General features: G+C 40.2%; 1 protein-coding gene across 4 annotated transcripts in view; it reads left to right on the forward strand.

Moving 5' to 3' along the window:
* The window catches only part of LOC138187814 (protein artichoke), a 309,368-nt gene that overhangs the window by 108,554 nt on the left and 183,389 nt on the right, over nt 1–17,425 (forward strand). The window contains exon 1 of one of the 4 annotated variants that reach the window (XM_069128981.1): nt 6,921–7,227. The exons of the other annotated variants lie outside the window; for them this stretch is intronic. The gene's annotated coding sequence lies outside the window, so the exon portion shown is untranslated. Of the gene's footprint in view, nt 1–6,920; nt 7,228–17,425 lie in introns of those variants that run through there. 4 annotated transcript variants of the gene reach the window in all.

A 17,425-nucleotide genomic window follows, 5' to 3' on the forward strand; every position in this document is an offset into this window, starting at 1 on the left:
GCCAGAGCATTTTGCTCGAATTAGAAACACGACTTTTTGTGGCAACGTTTCGATCGAGAAAGGACCGATAACTCTGAGGATAGTAAGACAGGGATATTTTTAAGAAAAACTGGAGAGTAAGGAAACTCAAAGGCGGTTGAAATTCGTTAGGTCCCGTGTCGAGTAAAACGTTTGGGAGAATTCTGACGTGTCACGGCGAGGAGTAGCTCGCCGAGCATAGTAGGTGGCGTGAAAGGCATACCGTCTGATCAAATCCAAGACACCATTCTCCGTAATGGACTCGGCGAAGGAAATAGAAAAGAAACGAAGGAGAGGGAGACTTCGAGTCGATTCGACTCCGTGTGGAGATCGTGTGAAAATAAAGGATCACCGATTGCGTTTACGGCGGGCAAAGAAGTGGAGAGAGACCGTGTAATTTTTCGATACCAATCGCACAGCTACGTGGAAACGGTCATACGTGTCAGTGACCGACGATGGATGCGAATGAGGTTAGCCTTTGCAATTCAATTTGAAGGGTAATTCCAAGAGCGCCGGCAGCAGTCACTTAGATGAAAGGATCGTATTCGCCCTTCTTCATTCTTGACACGCCGTCGAACGAGCCGCTTCCTCAGAAAAGCTCGTCGTTTTGTCGAGATCGGGGCACACGCGACGGGTCGGGACAAATGTTTGTTTCATGTAATCAACAGGGAACTTTTACGTGAGAGTATGTGGAACGAGACAAGCGGAGGCCAGCAGAGGCCAGCAGAGGAATTTATCGAACAGAGGGAAAGATGGAATTGCAACCCGAACTATTGATATTTCCCTATTTTCATCCGGTGGTTTCGTGATTGTATCGGACGCTTCGAATTTAATTTTAGAATTTCAATGTTATTTCTGTGGACAGAGGAAAATATTTGCTGCAAATAAGCCCGCCTCGGATAAATCCAACTGATCGATGCGATTATTACGATTTAAAAAGATATGTAGTATAATTTTGATTTACAGCAAATTGCGAAGAAATTTATTCTCGCGAGTCAATAGCACGTTTGCAAGAAATTAACGTACGTGCTTGATAAGCATGAAAAATAATACAAAGAAGCGATTTATTAAAACGTTCCACCTACGGCTAAAAATTGTTTTTAAAATTCAGCATAATTGTGAAGGGCAATGTGTCAACTTAATATTATGCCGAAAAAGAAGAATTATTAAAGCAGAAATATTTTTTTCACTGATATTCCTTCGAAACTTGGAAGTATTATATAGATTTGTCTTGTCTGAAAGCACAGATCCAAGCGTGACAAATCATAATGCGATTACTAACACACAGGATGCGTATGAATTATTCCAGTTATATTATAATTACGAACGTCGTGGCTGCACTTGGATCGCGAGTAGCGTAATCCGCCTTCATTACAGGTGCACCCGATAATTGCAACGTTAAAATTATTACGCGTTCGCGCCACGTATAGTGACATCAACACGCTTCAGGCAAGACTATTGCTGATCGATGATACTAACCGGCACCTAATTGACAGCATTATTAAATGCCATGCACGGGGAAATGGATTTAAATGCACTTATACGATTCAGATCATACCACACCCGTTACAGTTTTGGAGATCTGTATGTATTAAACAAATATTAGGTTATTTAAAAAGTTAAATCCAAGTAAAAATTTGAAGGAAATTGTATTTTTATAAAATCCACATTCGCCAAATTCGATTATGAACAATTTTCGAGCGATCTACGTTTGAAGAGAAACTGTTCGGTTAGAAAAAATTATGTTCAAACTTAATAAAGTTGAAAAAGTATCTACCACGTGATGAAATTCATATCGTAACTTGATCCTCTTTTACCTCCACAGACACGGTACTGAACGTTAACTGTAAAAAAAAAACCTTACAAACTTTCTAAATAATCCAATACGCGGTTTTAGTAAAGTAGCGAATATTGCACTGACATAAATTTTCAAACGAAGCAACACATTTAATTTGTACAAACAAAATTGGAATATAATTACTCGTAAAAAGCGTGTAAGCAGATAGAAGGCTAGAATTGTTACTCGTAGAATCTGCCTGTTTTGTTGCGCTCGATGAAAATACGCAAACATAATCTCGTCGGTATATACGGTATCTCACTTTGAATCGCGGAGTATAACCACATCAGTGCACTGTGAGCGGAGCTTCTAAAGCTCGGTTTCAATACGGAATTCACTAAGCGTTGCCTCTGTTTAAATCTGCTTAAATTTCCGTCTGGATTATCAGATCAAAGGTAACCCTACATCTCAGTTGACTTCGACCTACTCTCCGACGCCTTCGTTCTTACTCCATACTTTCATTAACGATTTTCTTCGTATAGTTCTGGATCCGTATTTCTTCGCTTCAAAGGACCCTATAGAATAATTGTCATTCCTTTTCTCTCTCTCTCTCTCTTCCTCTCACTCTTTCCTTACTTCCAGATTATTTCATTAAATGCGTAAAATAAACTGGAGCCGTCTGATGCAGCGATTTGAGACTGTGGAAGCCGATAGTCTGGTCCAGGATAAAACGTGGGGTGAAAGGTTCCCTTTTCCCATCGCATCGGGACGAAAGGATCACTTTTACGATCATGGAAGTAATTTGGTCGGTGGTCGTCGGCAAACGTCCGACAACAAAAGACGGTTTCCAATGAAATATCGGGCTGGTAGCCGGCGGAAAATGCCTTCGAAAATTGTGCACGCGGCAGACCGAACCGGGACGGCGGTATAATTAGCCGGCAGGAAAACTTTCACTGCTAGAAATCTAATCTAGAGCGCGGACGAGACCTGGTAGAAACAAAAACCACCAATTTAGATGAAAACCGCTGAAAGAGCAGCCCTGCCGACCCAGCCTCCGCTTTGCCCCTTTTCTCCTTGAGTAACGCGAGAACCGTGTGTATTATGCGGATGAAGCCTCGGAGAAAGAGGACCTAGACGAATGGAAGGTTTTGCACCAGTTCAAGATATACGCAGCTTTTTTCCACCATTCATTCGTTCCACCGTGAAACTCTGTTATTCCGTATTGCGAATTTTTCATGTAATTTTTGTCTCGCGGCTATCATCGCTTGTTCTCTACATTGTTCTTGGAGAAGAAGCTTTTCTGTTCTATTACTGAACAAATATCCACGGACATACAATATCCGCGCTAACCCGTTAGTCGGCTTATTCGGCAATTAGAAGTTTCTATGATCAAGGAATTAAACGTTGTAAAAACAGATCCGGCTCTTGGAAGTTTGAATACGATGTGATTCATTTCAAATAAAAATAGGAAATCTAATGTTAGTTCTTTCTTTCACTTCCTAATCTTCAATTCTAATCTAAAAAAATTCGAATTTCTAGGATAATTGAAATGATACGCGAAAAAAGATGGGGAGTCCCAAATCAATTTAAGTAAATCGTCCTACCAATTAGTAGATTAATACCTGGTTCCTAATGTTTAAAAAAATTCCACTTTTTTAAAGACCACTGAAAAATTGTTCGTAAAAATTTTTAAACCACCAGTCACCTCTAGGCTATTTTAGTCGAAACTCGCGAAAAATACGTATTCGTCAGACATTTCGAGTGAATTTCTCATTCCCGAGCAACAGTTCGTAGTAGGAGAGAACAGGCAAAAGACGACATCTTGCAGTTGCGGCACTTCCACCCTCACTCCCTTCCGGTTTCTCGATCCTCCGGCGCGGCTCACTTTCCGTTTCTCGCTTCCTTCGTTTCCGTTCTCTTAAAAATTATCCCCTATTCCTTTCCTGTTTCATTCGCCGTTTGCCACCGGTCTCCTCGCTTTAATTAGGAGCAAGCCCGGCTCGTAATCGCATCCCTGTATTCGCGTGCGCCGCACCGATGTTTTTCGTTTTACCACACACGAAAGGAAAGAGAAGGCCGGTGCTCGCCTTGCTAATTTCGTTCACGGCGAAATGATGCGTGCGAGTTGTCGCAAATTGCCGGAGGCAAGCTGGAAATTGCAAGGGGAAAGGCAACATGCGCTTTAACGCACCGCCCCGCGAACTCAACCCTCTTCGTCGCTTTCCACCGGTTTTTCCACCAGTCGATTAATTATGGTAATTGCGTGAACGCGTCCACCTAATGTTACGATGATTGTATGGACCAGTGGTTCTCAGTTCGGACAGAATTACGAAAGGAGAATTTTTTACAGAAGTTTAATGAGTTTAACTGCGGAAAGTGTAGAGACGAATGTGGATTTAGTGGCTATAAAAAGTATTAACAGAGCATTTATTATAGCAGTTTCGTACTAATTTTCTGTGAATTATGACGTTCTTATTATACGATTAAGTAATAACTTAATTAGCTATTGTTCTGGGGAGTAACTTGCAGTAACTTGTATTAGATAGTAACATATATTCGTCCCGTTTTTTCTGTTTATATAATATAAAAGCTGGACGAAAGTTTATGTTACGCGCAAGTAAATAATTTACCGTTTCAGCAGATATGTATTTAATATAATAATTTTTGCAGATATTTTAAAACATAGAATTTTCGAACCATATGGAGATCGGAAGATATTGTCAACGTATTATATTTTATCTTGATTTTACAGTAAAGCCGATTACTAAATTGTAAATTATTTTCTCCTGGAAGCATTTGAAAGGTATCCGCTTTTTCCTCTCTTCTCGATACGCTCTTTCAAACTTTTCCATAAAATACGCCAAGTTCGAGACTTTAAGTGGATATTATTTATGCTGGTTTTTAATCAAGATTGAGCGAGATTTCTAGATTTTGTTTTCGATGAAAGGAGTGAAAGATGAAACGTCACGGAAATTTAATCGTTCCGAGAACGAAATAACACACCGGAGAAAAATTTTATGATTCTTTTTGCCCAAGAATCCCGCGGCTTTTCTGCAGAATTCCTTACGTGCTCCGGGCAGTTGGAGACTTAACGGAGGTCGCAGTTTCTCTGAAAATCCGTGAAATTGAGCGATCGGTCGGATTAAACTCATCAGAGGGCTTGACAGCCGTGCTTCCAACGTGGAAAAGATTTCCATTGGATCAGTGTTGCACCCGTGGCTACGGAAACTACATGAAAAACAATTTATCATAGTCTTGGAATAGAAGTCGAGAAGAAGGAAACTTCTCATGACTGCTCTCGTGTTCCGGAACGTTACACACAATCGTGCGGAATCCTCGTACCTACGCAAGTCCTTCTGTATGCGGGGACGTCGAACGAACTTTCAGGCAAGAAAACGTTACACGAGAAGGAACGAAACGAACACAAAAGGTCCTCGAACGGGCCGTTTGATAAATCGCGTTACCAGCGAAATTATTCGACCGGTACGCGTCCCCATGGGTGGTCTTAAGGATTTTTCGCTGTTACGGAACAAATCGGTTTCGCTGACATGACAAATACCCTCGGGAGAAATATTAATTAAGCGTAAATATCGGCGATACTCGTCAACACTCTGTTTGTTTCGCTAAATTTATCCCCGACGCGTCGTTCTCTGTACATACTTCGAACACAAAGGTGCACTGGTCTAGTATATCCTTAATTAAGGATTAATCTCATCCTGTTGTTCCGATATAATCCCAGGCGTGTAAATAAGTTTCCACCGCCGGTATATCAGCTCCATTTCCTCTCGAGTATTTCCGGAACATAAAGAGACATCGTCTAGAAAATGGATAACTAATTAAATGTCACTTTCGAATAGGACGCGTGATTCGATTAATTTTACGGACTACTTACAACAAGAGGGTAGATACGACGGCTCATTGTTGAAAGATCTGGCGATTCGAGTTGTTAAATTTGTGCCGAGGTGAAGACACGGCTTTAAATTTACATTTTGAGAAATCTCTGTCGCGCGAAACGGAAGCCAAACGGCGGAGCACGTCGGCTAACTTTTCCACCACAGTGACAGCCCCGACGTTTGAATCCCAGAAAATCCTGTGTAAACCCACCGACTGCTTTTCCCTGAAGAACTCTAATACCCGAAAGGCGGCGAACTGCTAAACTGACTGTATACTATAATGAACCTCGCTAGACTTACGGCTGACTTCAATTCAGATTACCTTTCCCGACCGCCCGGCCTCGCGCCCGTGATACAATATCAAACTACCAACGTAAATGCATGGTTATTAAACCTTGCTGACTCTTAATTGGCTGGCAACGGAATTTTAACGAATTTTCCAGGATTTTCGACTCGACCTCTTGAAAAGTGGCGACGTTCAAGACTTATCTCGAGGGCAAGACATAGCAAGAGAATGGAAAGGGCAAAAAACGGTACTTTGATTAAATAATTTCGTAATCTTTTTCCCCTCGTATTTTCTGTACAAATTAACATCGTGTAATGCGGTCTATTCGTAAAAAAAGAAAAAAATATATGAAGAGATGTTCGACTTCAGACGTACGAACTCACATATTGAGTCTATCGTCGGAACTATTATCGAACATAACGTATGAAATGGAATAGCAATATGATGTACGGACTTAACGTACTTTGTCTCTCTATCCAGAAATCCTTCCCAGATCGTAACATCTTCAAAAAGAGCTACGAAAAATATCATGCACACCCCGAATGAGTTTCCACCCCCTCCCTTCAACGGAAGCTATATCATCGACCGCCGAACGCAGGCTTCCAACAGTCTCCGTCGCGCGACCGAACAGTAAACAAAAACTCGAATAAAACTCGTGCTCGCGTTTCACGTGTGAACGTCCCCTTAATGTAACATATTACACGCGCATACATCAAGATTACGTGTCAACTTGAGCGATCATCGAGATGAACTGAGAAAGATATTTGGTTGGAAAATCGAATGGTATGCGGTGGTTGCGTGAGACCACAAACAACGAGGATACGACAGCAAAACAAGTAACGTGGTTCCATTAACTGACCGTTCGGAGAACGGTGTCCAGGGTGTCGTTGCTACTTAGTCGTTCTCGTCCCTGCTCGCTACCTTTCGACTGCGCAAAGCAATTGCGCGTTGTAAGCACCAGTCGCGTGGTCGAACTCTCAAGTTAGTCGTCGCCACGGGCACGGATCGCGAGATACTCTTATTGCCAGGTCACCGAGTTCCGATTTCGCCGATTTCACCGATTGTACCGGCAACGAGGCGATTGTTCACGCGCCCAGGACAGTGTACTAAATGTGGTGACCATGTGGTGACCATGAGGTGCGGATTTTTGCTCGAATTTCTTGTTTCGTTCGGACGATGATCGGTAGATTGGTATGAATCGAGGATCTAAGAAGGATTTCTTTCTGTAGTGTAAAGACTACGCTTCAATTAACGTGAGTACATTTAAACAGAATATATAGAAATATATTGTCGCAGAAGTGAAGAAGACTTGGAATGAAAGACACGTCATGTGCTTTGGCGAGAAACTCGATAATTTGTATCGATTCAATTTCACAGCTAAGATAATATTTAACGAGAACTTCGGTTTATTCTTCGACGAAGTGTGTCTGTTAGAAATTCCACGGAGGATAGTCGTACGAGTAGATTCAATTTACGTAACAAAAGAGTATTACGAGTTCCTAAAGCGATTTTCTAATGGGAATTGCCGGATACCTTTCATCTTGATTCTTTGCCACGATCGTTCTTCCGTGTGTCTTGTTCGCGTGTAGATACTTGCCGAAAAGACAAACGAATTGTTTGTAATCGCATTTTCGAAGTCGTGCTAATGTTCGTCGATGCAGCGAATTAAATATATTTACGTTGTATTTAAACAAAACTTATTTAATTGTAATTATGAGATGACAGGAATAGAAGGGATTAAGGATAGGATAGAACAAAGGAAGGGAATTAAGCATATAGACATTATATTTTGACGAATATATAATTCCAAATGCAGAATTATATTGAGAACAGCGGTGGACAAGGAGATAAGGAGATTGCGAAATTCGACCAGTTCAAGAGACATTGTTCGTCGACATGCGTTTGACATGGTTTCACGGTGTCCTCTATAACCCGTTCCATACTGTCAGCTCGTGTTAACCCCTCGAGAACGTCCTGTGTAACGTCGTCGCGCTGTCGCTAGGGATTCCAGGATATATGTAGTGAGATGTGTAATGGAAACGCGACCGGAGAAAACGCGGAGGCAGGTGGAGAAAAGAGGCTGAAGTGTATAGGCAGAAGATGATGGAAAGAGGGCGATTGATGGGTTGGCAAGAGTGGGACAAAAAGAGAATCGTTTGGGACAGGATGAATGAACGAATGAATAGTGGATGAGGGTTTGAATAAGTTACCGAATTAGTGGATGAGCGAGTGGCTACGCGAAGTTTATGGTGAGTTGGGAAACGAATGAACACGATGATATGAATAGAGGGTTCAGCTAACGAGTAGTACGCGAGAAACGAATAATAGTACCGAATAAAAAAAAAAATAAGAATAAAAAAGAAAGAAAGATGTGGAAGCGTGTGTGTAGAGAGAAAGGGGATGAATGGATTTGCGTAAATCGAGAAATACAAATCCAGAAGGGTCGGATAACTATATGCGAGTATAAATAAGGACAAAATGGGCAAATGAACGAAAAAGAGAGAAAATCAATAATACGAGCTGAATGAAACGGGGAACAAAAGAGTTAGCAGGCGTACAAATGGGAGACAGAGAAGCAAGACTAGATAGAGGAGTCTCATTCTAGTATTGACAATACCTATTAACAGGAATACTCCGCTTCCGCATCCAAATTGCGAAACTTTCGACGAATCGCTTTGTCTTCGTCCAGTAGCTCGTGATCAACGTGTACCTATATGGGGCAGCATGCAATTTCGAAAACAATCATCAGATTTAGCATTGCTTTTCAACGATGCCGTATATTACATCCATTATTTTTTGCTCGATAATCGATGACGATAATTCAAGCACGCTGTTCTCCGAAATTTCGCTTCATTCAAAGCAATTTTGTCAATAACGAAAGTAATTAGAACTTCTCGCCCGCCGTGACGTTTCCCCTTGTTACATTTAATATTCCAATTTGCGAGGGGGGTGGGAGGTAGTTGATTGAAACAGTTCTCGAACTAGCCAATCAGGCATCGTTGAAGATTTTCTTTGGACGATCGATTAATCGATTCACCCTCATAGAATGATCGCGTACGGCGTCTTAATACGACCGCGGAAAACCAAATGTCCGAGAAATCGATTTCCCTGTTTAAAGAGCGCCGCGAAGTGAAATATTAACTTGCAATCCGAACTGTTTGACGAATGAAATTGTAATCCAACGATCGAAATTGCAAGAACACGAATCTCGCTGTCTAAATTACTCCAAACGAAAAGCGAATATGCTATACTTTTTAAATATTCATGTATAATGACGATATTTCGTGTCGCGACAGTAATTTAGAGATTCATGGCATGTCGCATAAAATTTTCTTATTCGCGAATAAATTGCCATTTTAAAAATAAATATTTCTACGCGTACAAGTGTCGGAGAGTTTCCTTATAATTGTTCAAAGAATTACAAATGTTAGCAACAGAAAGAACCAATGAACGAAAAAGAACAGGAAGTCTGATAGTACAATAAGTACAGTAAATGTGTATAAAAATACTTTATACTAACTTGACTTTACGAAATGTTAACTTTCTCTTTGCACAGTACCTCTAATAAGCTCACAGATTAAAAAGCTGTCCTTCCCTTTAATAAATCGCGTGTTAAATCTCTGGATATATCAGCGTATTCGAACAAGAAGAAGAAAATTGCTGAAGAAAAGTAATTTCTTCGTGAAATCTCTCCGCGTAGAAACAAAATCCATCGAATATATAAGTAGACGCGATCTATTCTTGACACAGTTCGTTAACTCGACACTCGTTAAGTCAGCTTGCATTCTAACGAAGTAATTACTCGAACCAGGTGCTATTTCTTGAGTGTTGGCTGCATCGTCTGCCACGGAGTGGCGTCATTAAAAACCGTAGACCGATTCTTCGTTATTTAGGGGCCTTAACGAGCGAAAATCGCGGCGCGTTCGACGTATCGAGTTCGATCTAGACGACGGGAAATATTCCGCGACCGGAAGTATTAGGTGTTGAGAAACGCGTTATCGATATAAGTGGAAGCGAGACACGGAATCGAGATCCACTTTGACGCGACAATTATCAGCGGTGGGGACGCGCGGGAAAGTTGCTGGAATGCACGTTCTCGTACCAGTGTTTCTCTATTTTCTTCTTTTTTAATTCCATACGCCATAAAACACGACTCACCAGACTGCATGAATTTTCGTAACTGGAAACTATGGGAACTGCGAACTAGGAAAAGTTAAGCTCGCTCGAACAAACTTCCAAGAGGCCGTAAACGCCAACGACAGACATGATACGGTTGTAACACCGTCAAAGAATTTTCCAGATATTCCCTTACGCCGGGTCATCCGGCGAACTTACATAGAATTCGAATTTCAAATCGATGAGTCGTACACAGCCCTGATCTGGCGTCTCATGAATTTATTCAACCGCTACCTTATAAAACCGGGTTTCTTGGAAACAGAGAAATTTCACTTTTTGACAAGTAAGTCGGCTCTGGTTTCGTATCGTGTAAATGGTCCTTAGATTCCTCGGCTTTCTCGTGGATTTTCGAATAAACTATTCATGTATGTTTAAGAGCGTCCATGAAATACGTGAGTGACTTAAAATCAATGGCTACTGATGTAGCGGTAAAGAACTACGGTGGAAGTACAACAAGTAGTAGCTACCCAGTGGAGCAAAAGTTTTATCGAGGAAAATGGACGATCCGTGGGCGCGAACGTGCAGTATGCAAAGCACCGTTGGTCGAGTTACTATATGTAACTTTGTTCTTCCTTAGTAAGTCATTATTCGGTTCTAACACATGATACGTCCATTGAAAGCTTCAGTTTCTTTGTCTACATTTAGCAAGAAGTATGTCATTTATTTGTACAATGATTCGTATGAAATTGACTGTGAATTTATGCTCTTTTGCTTGAAATAAAGTTCCAAGTTTTTCAATGCTATCTATGCAATAGAACAATGAACACTCATGAAAGTCGAGTCGTCTTCCTTTATGATATTACATTCAATTATTCTACGGCTAAAGACGTATATTATATTATAATATATATTGTTTTTGAGGAGAAACGTACCAATAAATACAATCTATCGCTGGTCTTTCAAATTTTTATAAAATGATAATCTTATAAAATCCAAAAAAATGATATTTTTCGAAAATAGAATTGGGATACGATTTCGATTCAACTCCTGAATTTACTTCGATGAAAGATAGAAGTATGATTATTTTAATCACGAAAAGCAGACGATTTGTAAGTTACAGTCTTTTATCTTGAAATAATTTTTCTTCGCTATTCGTGTTTCATACAACGTTTTAATCTCTTCTTTGTTTCTCGATTCACATCCTTCGATTTTCAACATATGAATTCTTCTTTTCAAAATCGCTCGCTCGTCCCTCGTGAATACGTCAAGCATCTAGAGTGCGCAGTTGTAGGGAAGATTTCCTTTCCATCGCGGTGTTCCGATTTCCATCAGAGCTATCGACATCGACGCGACGCCACTTTGCAGCACCATGAATAATAGACGCAGAACTATTCTCGCGCGTGACTGTGAAAATAAAAGAAGAAGCGAAACGAAAAGATCCGACGTTGTGTCTTCGATGAGGCGTCTGAGAAATCTCGGTGAATTTCTGGAAATTCGTGCCGTTCTCACTTTTTTTTCTTCTTTTTTCTTCGTTTCTTTTGTTCGCGAGAAGACACGCAATTCGAGTCACGACATCATGAATCGTTTGCGAAGAAAAAAATAAAAATAAAAATAAAAAGATCGTAAAGAAAAGATCGAGGAGGTTAACGCACTCGAACGACGATTGAAAGTAGAGTCCTGGCAATGGATTGCCTGCAGGATTTCTGGTTGGACTGTTGGCTGGGGCGTGATAGCGTAGCACGGAAATGGGGAAACTTTTAAGGCGTCTCGAAACACAAAGTGCTACTTGAATTCCGTGCGGCTTACGCAGCAGGTGAACGCGCTCTTTCCAGCCGCCATTTCGATTGGTAATCCCTCGATCGAACTGCATGAAACTCAAACGAAATGGCTGACTGAAGAAATCGTGCGTCAGGTGCTTCATCGAGACGGTCGAGTTGAATTTTTTTCGGATAGAATACAAATGAAACTAGATAGAATTCTTTTTATTTTCGCATCGTGAAGAGATATTTCCATTTGGAGGTATCTGTTGATCTTCTAAGATGAAAAATTAGTGGCTAAGTGGCATACCAATGAGCTTAGAATTCTTTTTATGGACGAAAGGAAATAGGAGGAATGACCTGTGTGTTCTTCATCAGTGACTATGTCGCATAAATTTGAGTGAAAATTTTCTGAATTTTGTAGTGCTTATAAGAAATTAAGACGTACTTAACATCATAAAAGTTAAAAATGACGCAGTATAAAATAACAAATCAAATGTTTTATTTTGATATAATATCTATGAGACAATACGAAGTTGTGACATTATACATCGAAAAATAAATTTTCCTTTTCTGAGAAATGTTGAAACTTGTTTCCTCTTTTTCCGTAGGTGCTTCATATGTTTCGCTATTCTTTAGGAGTATGCAGTACGAGTTTCATGTAATTATCGTTATTATTACATAAGTCGTTACACGTTTCCTGTTATCTTCATTGATTCACATTGTTGTATTCGCAACTACATATAAGTTACCTAAAAAAAGATTTTTATGAAAATAGGCCATACGTAGTAACTTCGTCTTCTTTAATTCATTTGTTCTACTCGAGTTACAGGTACCTACCTACTACGAAGTTTCTCCGTTAGTTATCGATACACGAGCAGTTTGGCCTCGGTGGTCTTGTTAATCCGCCAAACATCGTTGTCCCGATTTTTGCAAAGCAAATGTATCGGTGGAAATTTCCGCAGCGTATTTATCGAAGTCACGACGCAACCATAAGTATCAATATATGAATAATGGAAGCCGAATGATCCATATTGAGATGCATGAATAATGGAGAGGGATGTAACTCGATTAAAAATTTATAGCCGCGAATCAGAGGCGAGAAGTTTGGATAACGAGCGGTAAACGAAAGAATACACGTCGAGAAAAAAGCCGATCAATAATTAACGAGCACTCTTTCGAAGGCTCTTAACGTACATTCACATCTTTCTAGTGCCCTCGTACGTCTCGATGACACCAAGCAAGTGTAGACACAGCTTAGATATCTACGTACTCTAGATTGAATCATGTTCTTGTTGAAGACAATCTTGAACGAGTATGATAAAATAATAAAAATCATCAGTCGTTATTCTGATAACTACACTCGCTATCAGAAGCATTATCTTTGAAAACAATTCTCGCTACTTTCGGTTTCGAGTCTCTCGGAAGCCAATACTAAACTGCTTAACTTCGATTTTTATTCATTTCTTAGTTCTATAACATAAGCGTTGCAAGGAGATGACGCAAATAATAGCAGATTCCAAGATCAATCTAACAAATACTGTTTGCATCATCAACATTTCCTTCTACTTTTTAGTTTACGAAGACGATCAATGTGGCTTCTGAATAGCTTAAACGATCTAATTAGGGTCAGTGGAAAATTTAAATTTAAACATAAACAAAGAATAAAAGAGTCTTTCTAGAACCTTTAAGAAGAATAGGCGAGTATCAGAAGTATGAAACAGTCGTGTGACAAATAGGAAGTCGGGGAAAGTCACCGACGACTTGTTGGCGATTGGATGAAAATGTACTCTAAATATATCGATGCTGCGGCTGACTGAAAGGAAAAAGAGAGAAAGAGAAAGAGATAAAAGCAGAAAGAGAAAGAAATAAAGACAGAGAGAAAGAGAGAGAGAGAGAGAGAGGGAGGAGGCTCTCGTAGCGGCGGAAAAGTTTTCACGAGCTGGCCGTTTCATTACCTTTCACCTAGGTACAAGCAAAAGCACGAGCACGAAGACATTATTACGCGCGTATTTTAACGAACATGTACTGCACCGGTGTACAGAGTGTGGCCAACTCATTGGCGGTGAATTCAGTCCGCGAGAGAGGGAATCAAAGGCCTCCCACTTGCGAGCTTCCCTCGTCCTCCCTGTTCTCTTATTTTGCCTCTTCGCTGGTTGCTCTCCGCCCATTCCATCTGTAATATCGCCAAGTGATCCTCGCCAACTCACTCAAGCTTGTAACGCGTGATTTGTTACCGGTACTTTTTCGCCTCGACTTGTTTTCCAGTTATGCGCTTTTAAATCGGAGCGGACAAGTTTCGAGCGACGTGTAGAATTTGACAACGATCGTCTGATCAGGAAAAAAATTTTAATGTTGATTATTTTCTATCACCCAATTCTTTTTCTGGTTTTTAAATTTCTCAATCATTAAGGATCCTTGTAAACATTATCGAAATAGAGTAACGCGTAAGGAGAAGTCACGAATGATCTTCTTCGTCTAAAGATTTCTGCTTTGAATTTGATGACGTTTCCGAGGATATGTACAGGTTAATTTTCATATAGAGATGATTCTATATGCAAAAATAACTACAGTAGGTCAAATATTTTAGCGCCAAACGATGTTAGTCTGCATAGTGTCAAATGACATTTTGATAGTTAGACAGTCGTTCGGAACACTGTGCGATACGCTGTTACAATCGCGATCTTTCTGGAATTCGTCGATTCCAGCCCCTTCCAGCCAGGTCGTTTCTCGCTCGTATGTCGGGAATCCATCGATCGGAACGAAATTCGTGCGAATCTAGACATCAAAGGAAATTCGGAAGAGATATAGAAATAGAAAGTTTTATTCGATCGTATGCTGAAACGCTGGATAGATGGAATTTCGGGGTCGTTTTGTTTGAGCGCCGCTTTTCAAGCCACTCGGTTTCCACCGTTTCCGACAAATTTTTTACCCTATACTCTCTTTCCGGCTGTTTTCTTTTTTTTTTTCCTCTACCTCTCGCCGCTCGAACAATACGAACGAAATTGTTAATAGGTTCGGTGGCCGTCGGTTAAACCTGAATCGAACGTCACTGGCAATTTCGCGGCTCCGTGCTGTTATCCGACGAATTCGATTTCAAACGATTCACGACCGACAATGTTTCGAAAAACCTACTTTCGATTTTTTTCGCCATTTTCTTCTATTTTTGTAGTTCGGAAACCATGCGTTTCCAATCAAATTCTGGCGTCCCCTGCCAGTGGCCTAGCGTTCTGTCGTTCCTTCCTATTCTGAAGAGTCGCCAGGTCTATAGTCGTAGTTTATGTTTCTGACAGACCGAGTGTTGGTGTTTCTCCAAACTTTACATTCTTTTAGTATTGCGATTCGTAATTAATAGTGACAACTATATAAATAGAAAAGTAAAAGAGTAAATAGAAAATTTCGATAGGTCGTTCTAATGCAAATTAAAAATCTAGTACTTGGTAAATTTAGTTCTACATTACGTGTTTCAATTTATGTAACATTCACGTAATATTAAACGAATCGTGTACTCACTTGCGTAACACTAAAAATGTCAAGACCAGAAATAAACGCGTACGAGCTTGGCAACCGTAAAAAGGGAAACAATTACTTATAGACTAGCAGGATGTTTCATCAAGTAAGTATTTTTGGCGTGAAAGATGACTAAATAAATTCTTAAATGATACCTCAATATGTATTGAGAATACACACGTTCTCCTTCATGATGCAGACGTCGTATCACTCGTATACGTCTTCTGTTCGAGAGAACGTGGAACAATTTCCTTCTCGCGTGTATTCCAAGTTCAATTTCTATCCTGTTCGACTTCACTCTTGACATGGAACTCGTAACACAGGCTGTATATTTTGTACTTGGATGCGTATGCTTTCACAAGAAAGTTTCGATGAGCCTAGATACTGAACGTTAGAATTCCTACGATTATGACGAAGTCTTTAAAAACAGTAGAATAATAGAATCAAGATGAAAAATGTTCACAGCTATTCAAAGGTAAAAATGAAACTTTCATTATTCCCTTGCTTCATACTTTGGCAGATCATCTTCGGTGAGTCTGTAGACGAAAAAACGTCTACGTGTTCCAGGAGATACACTCTAAGAGTAAAATTATGCGACGTGTAGTGATTCTGATTGGTAAAGAAAATGAGTGTGATCTGAGTTGCGAGTGATTCGAATTTACATCAGAGTGACTAGAAAATAAACGTCGGTGATACCGAAACGCGGCTGCAAAAGATTGAACCCTGACAAGAAATAAAAAGCATCTAGTAGGTGAGCAGGGGTTAAATCGCGGTGTGTGTGCTTTTTACACACGCAAATAGCGGCCTGTGCTTGAGTCGCGCTTCATCTCTGGCGACCGGCGTGCATTGTTTTGCAGGCAGAGAAAAATGGTTTATGCTCGACGGTAAAATGCCGCCACGCTTGCCCCTCGTTGAACGACACACTTTTTCGCCTGAATTATGCACGTCCGCGCGGCAGACACGGCGACGAAATCCGACACCCTTTTACAAGGATCGAATGCACGCGATATAAAATCGTTTCGTGCGAGACCATTCTCGCGGCTCGCATCATTTGCACCGCACGTCACAGTTACGATCAAACAGATCGCTTATTCCTCTATTTACATCTCTTATCGTCTCAGATCTACATACATGTAAAAATATACACGAGCTTGATTTATTCTTAGGAAAAACCTGGTCGACGACACTGCGAACAGGAATTTAATTTATTAAATAATAATACGTTTTGGTATTCGGAAGCGAAATTCATAATATAACGGAATCATTAAATGGAAATTAACTGGTTCCACGAGAATAACTTTTGTCACGAGATCCACGAGTTCATCGTTTAATTAAATCATAGTTCTTCCATTGTATAAGCGTGAATACATTCGTAGCAGTCATGTAATAAATGATGTATTATAATTATGATATAACGAATGTTTTAATAAAAATGATTGAAATCCGTCAATAAGAAATTAAAGACGCTAGAGTACCCTCTTACTTTTCTTTTACTTCTCTGTAAAAAGACAAACCTAAACAGGGACTGTATCTATTACTATCTTTGAACATGGTCCATTTTTCTTGAATTATTATCAAAATTATGAGACGGTAACAATGTCCATGAGAAAGAGTAAACATTTTTGAACGACAAATAAGTCGTATAAACGATATTTATAGCTGGCGGCTCAATCTTGCAAGAGATTATTCATCCGGATGCAACCTGCAAACGGTGGGATTGAATTTTCAGTTCCATTTTCATTAATACAGGAAAATTTGCGCTCGAAACGAAACTGTATTCTGCTGAAATTTCACCAGATGAACGGTTACTCGCTAATTCTCAGGAGAGAAGATTGTCGAGCGTTTACGCAATGAAAATTCTTGGAGTAATTGGCTTGTGTACTTGGCTCCGGAAGAATGTAATTCCCACGATTGTACTATCTCCTCGGAGATAGAAACGCGACTTACAATTTTGACGCGCTTTCAGCCTCATAATTCATGAAAAACTGACACCGTATATCAGTGTTATGTAAAAGATATCGTTGCCGCGCTAGTGGTAACTTTTCATCGTTTAAAGATCGTTTCTCGT

Source organism: Bombus flavifrons, chromosome 15, assembly GCF_040668555.2.
Source record: "Bombus flavifrons isolate JBK064 chromosome 15, iyBomFlav1_principal, whole genome shotgun sequence".
In the NCBI taxonomy this organism is placed as follows: Eukaryota; Metazoa; Arthropoda; class Insecta; order Hymenoptera; family Apidae; genus Bombus; species Bombus flavifrons.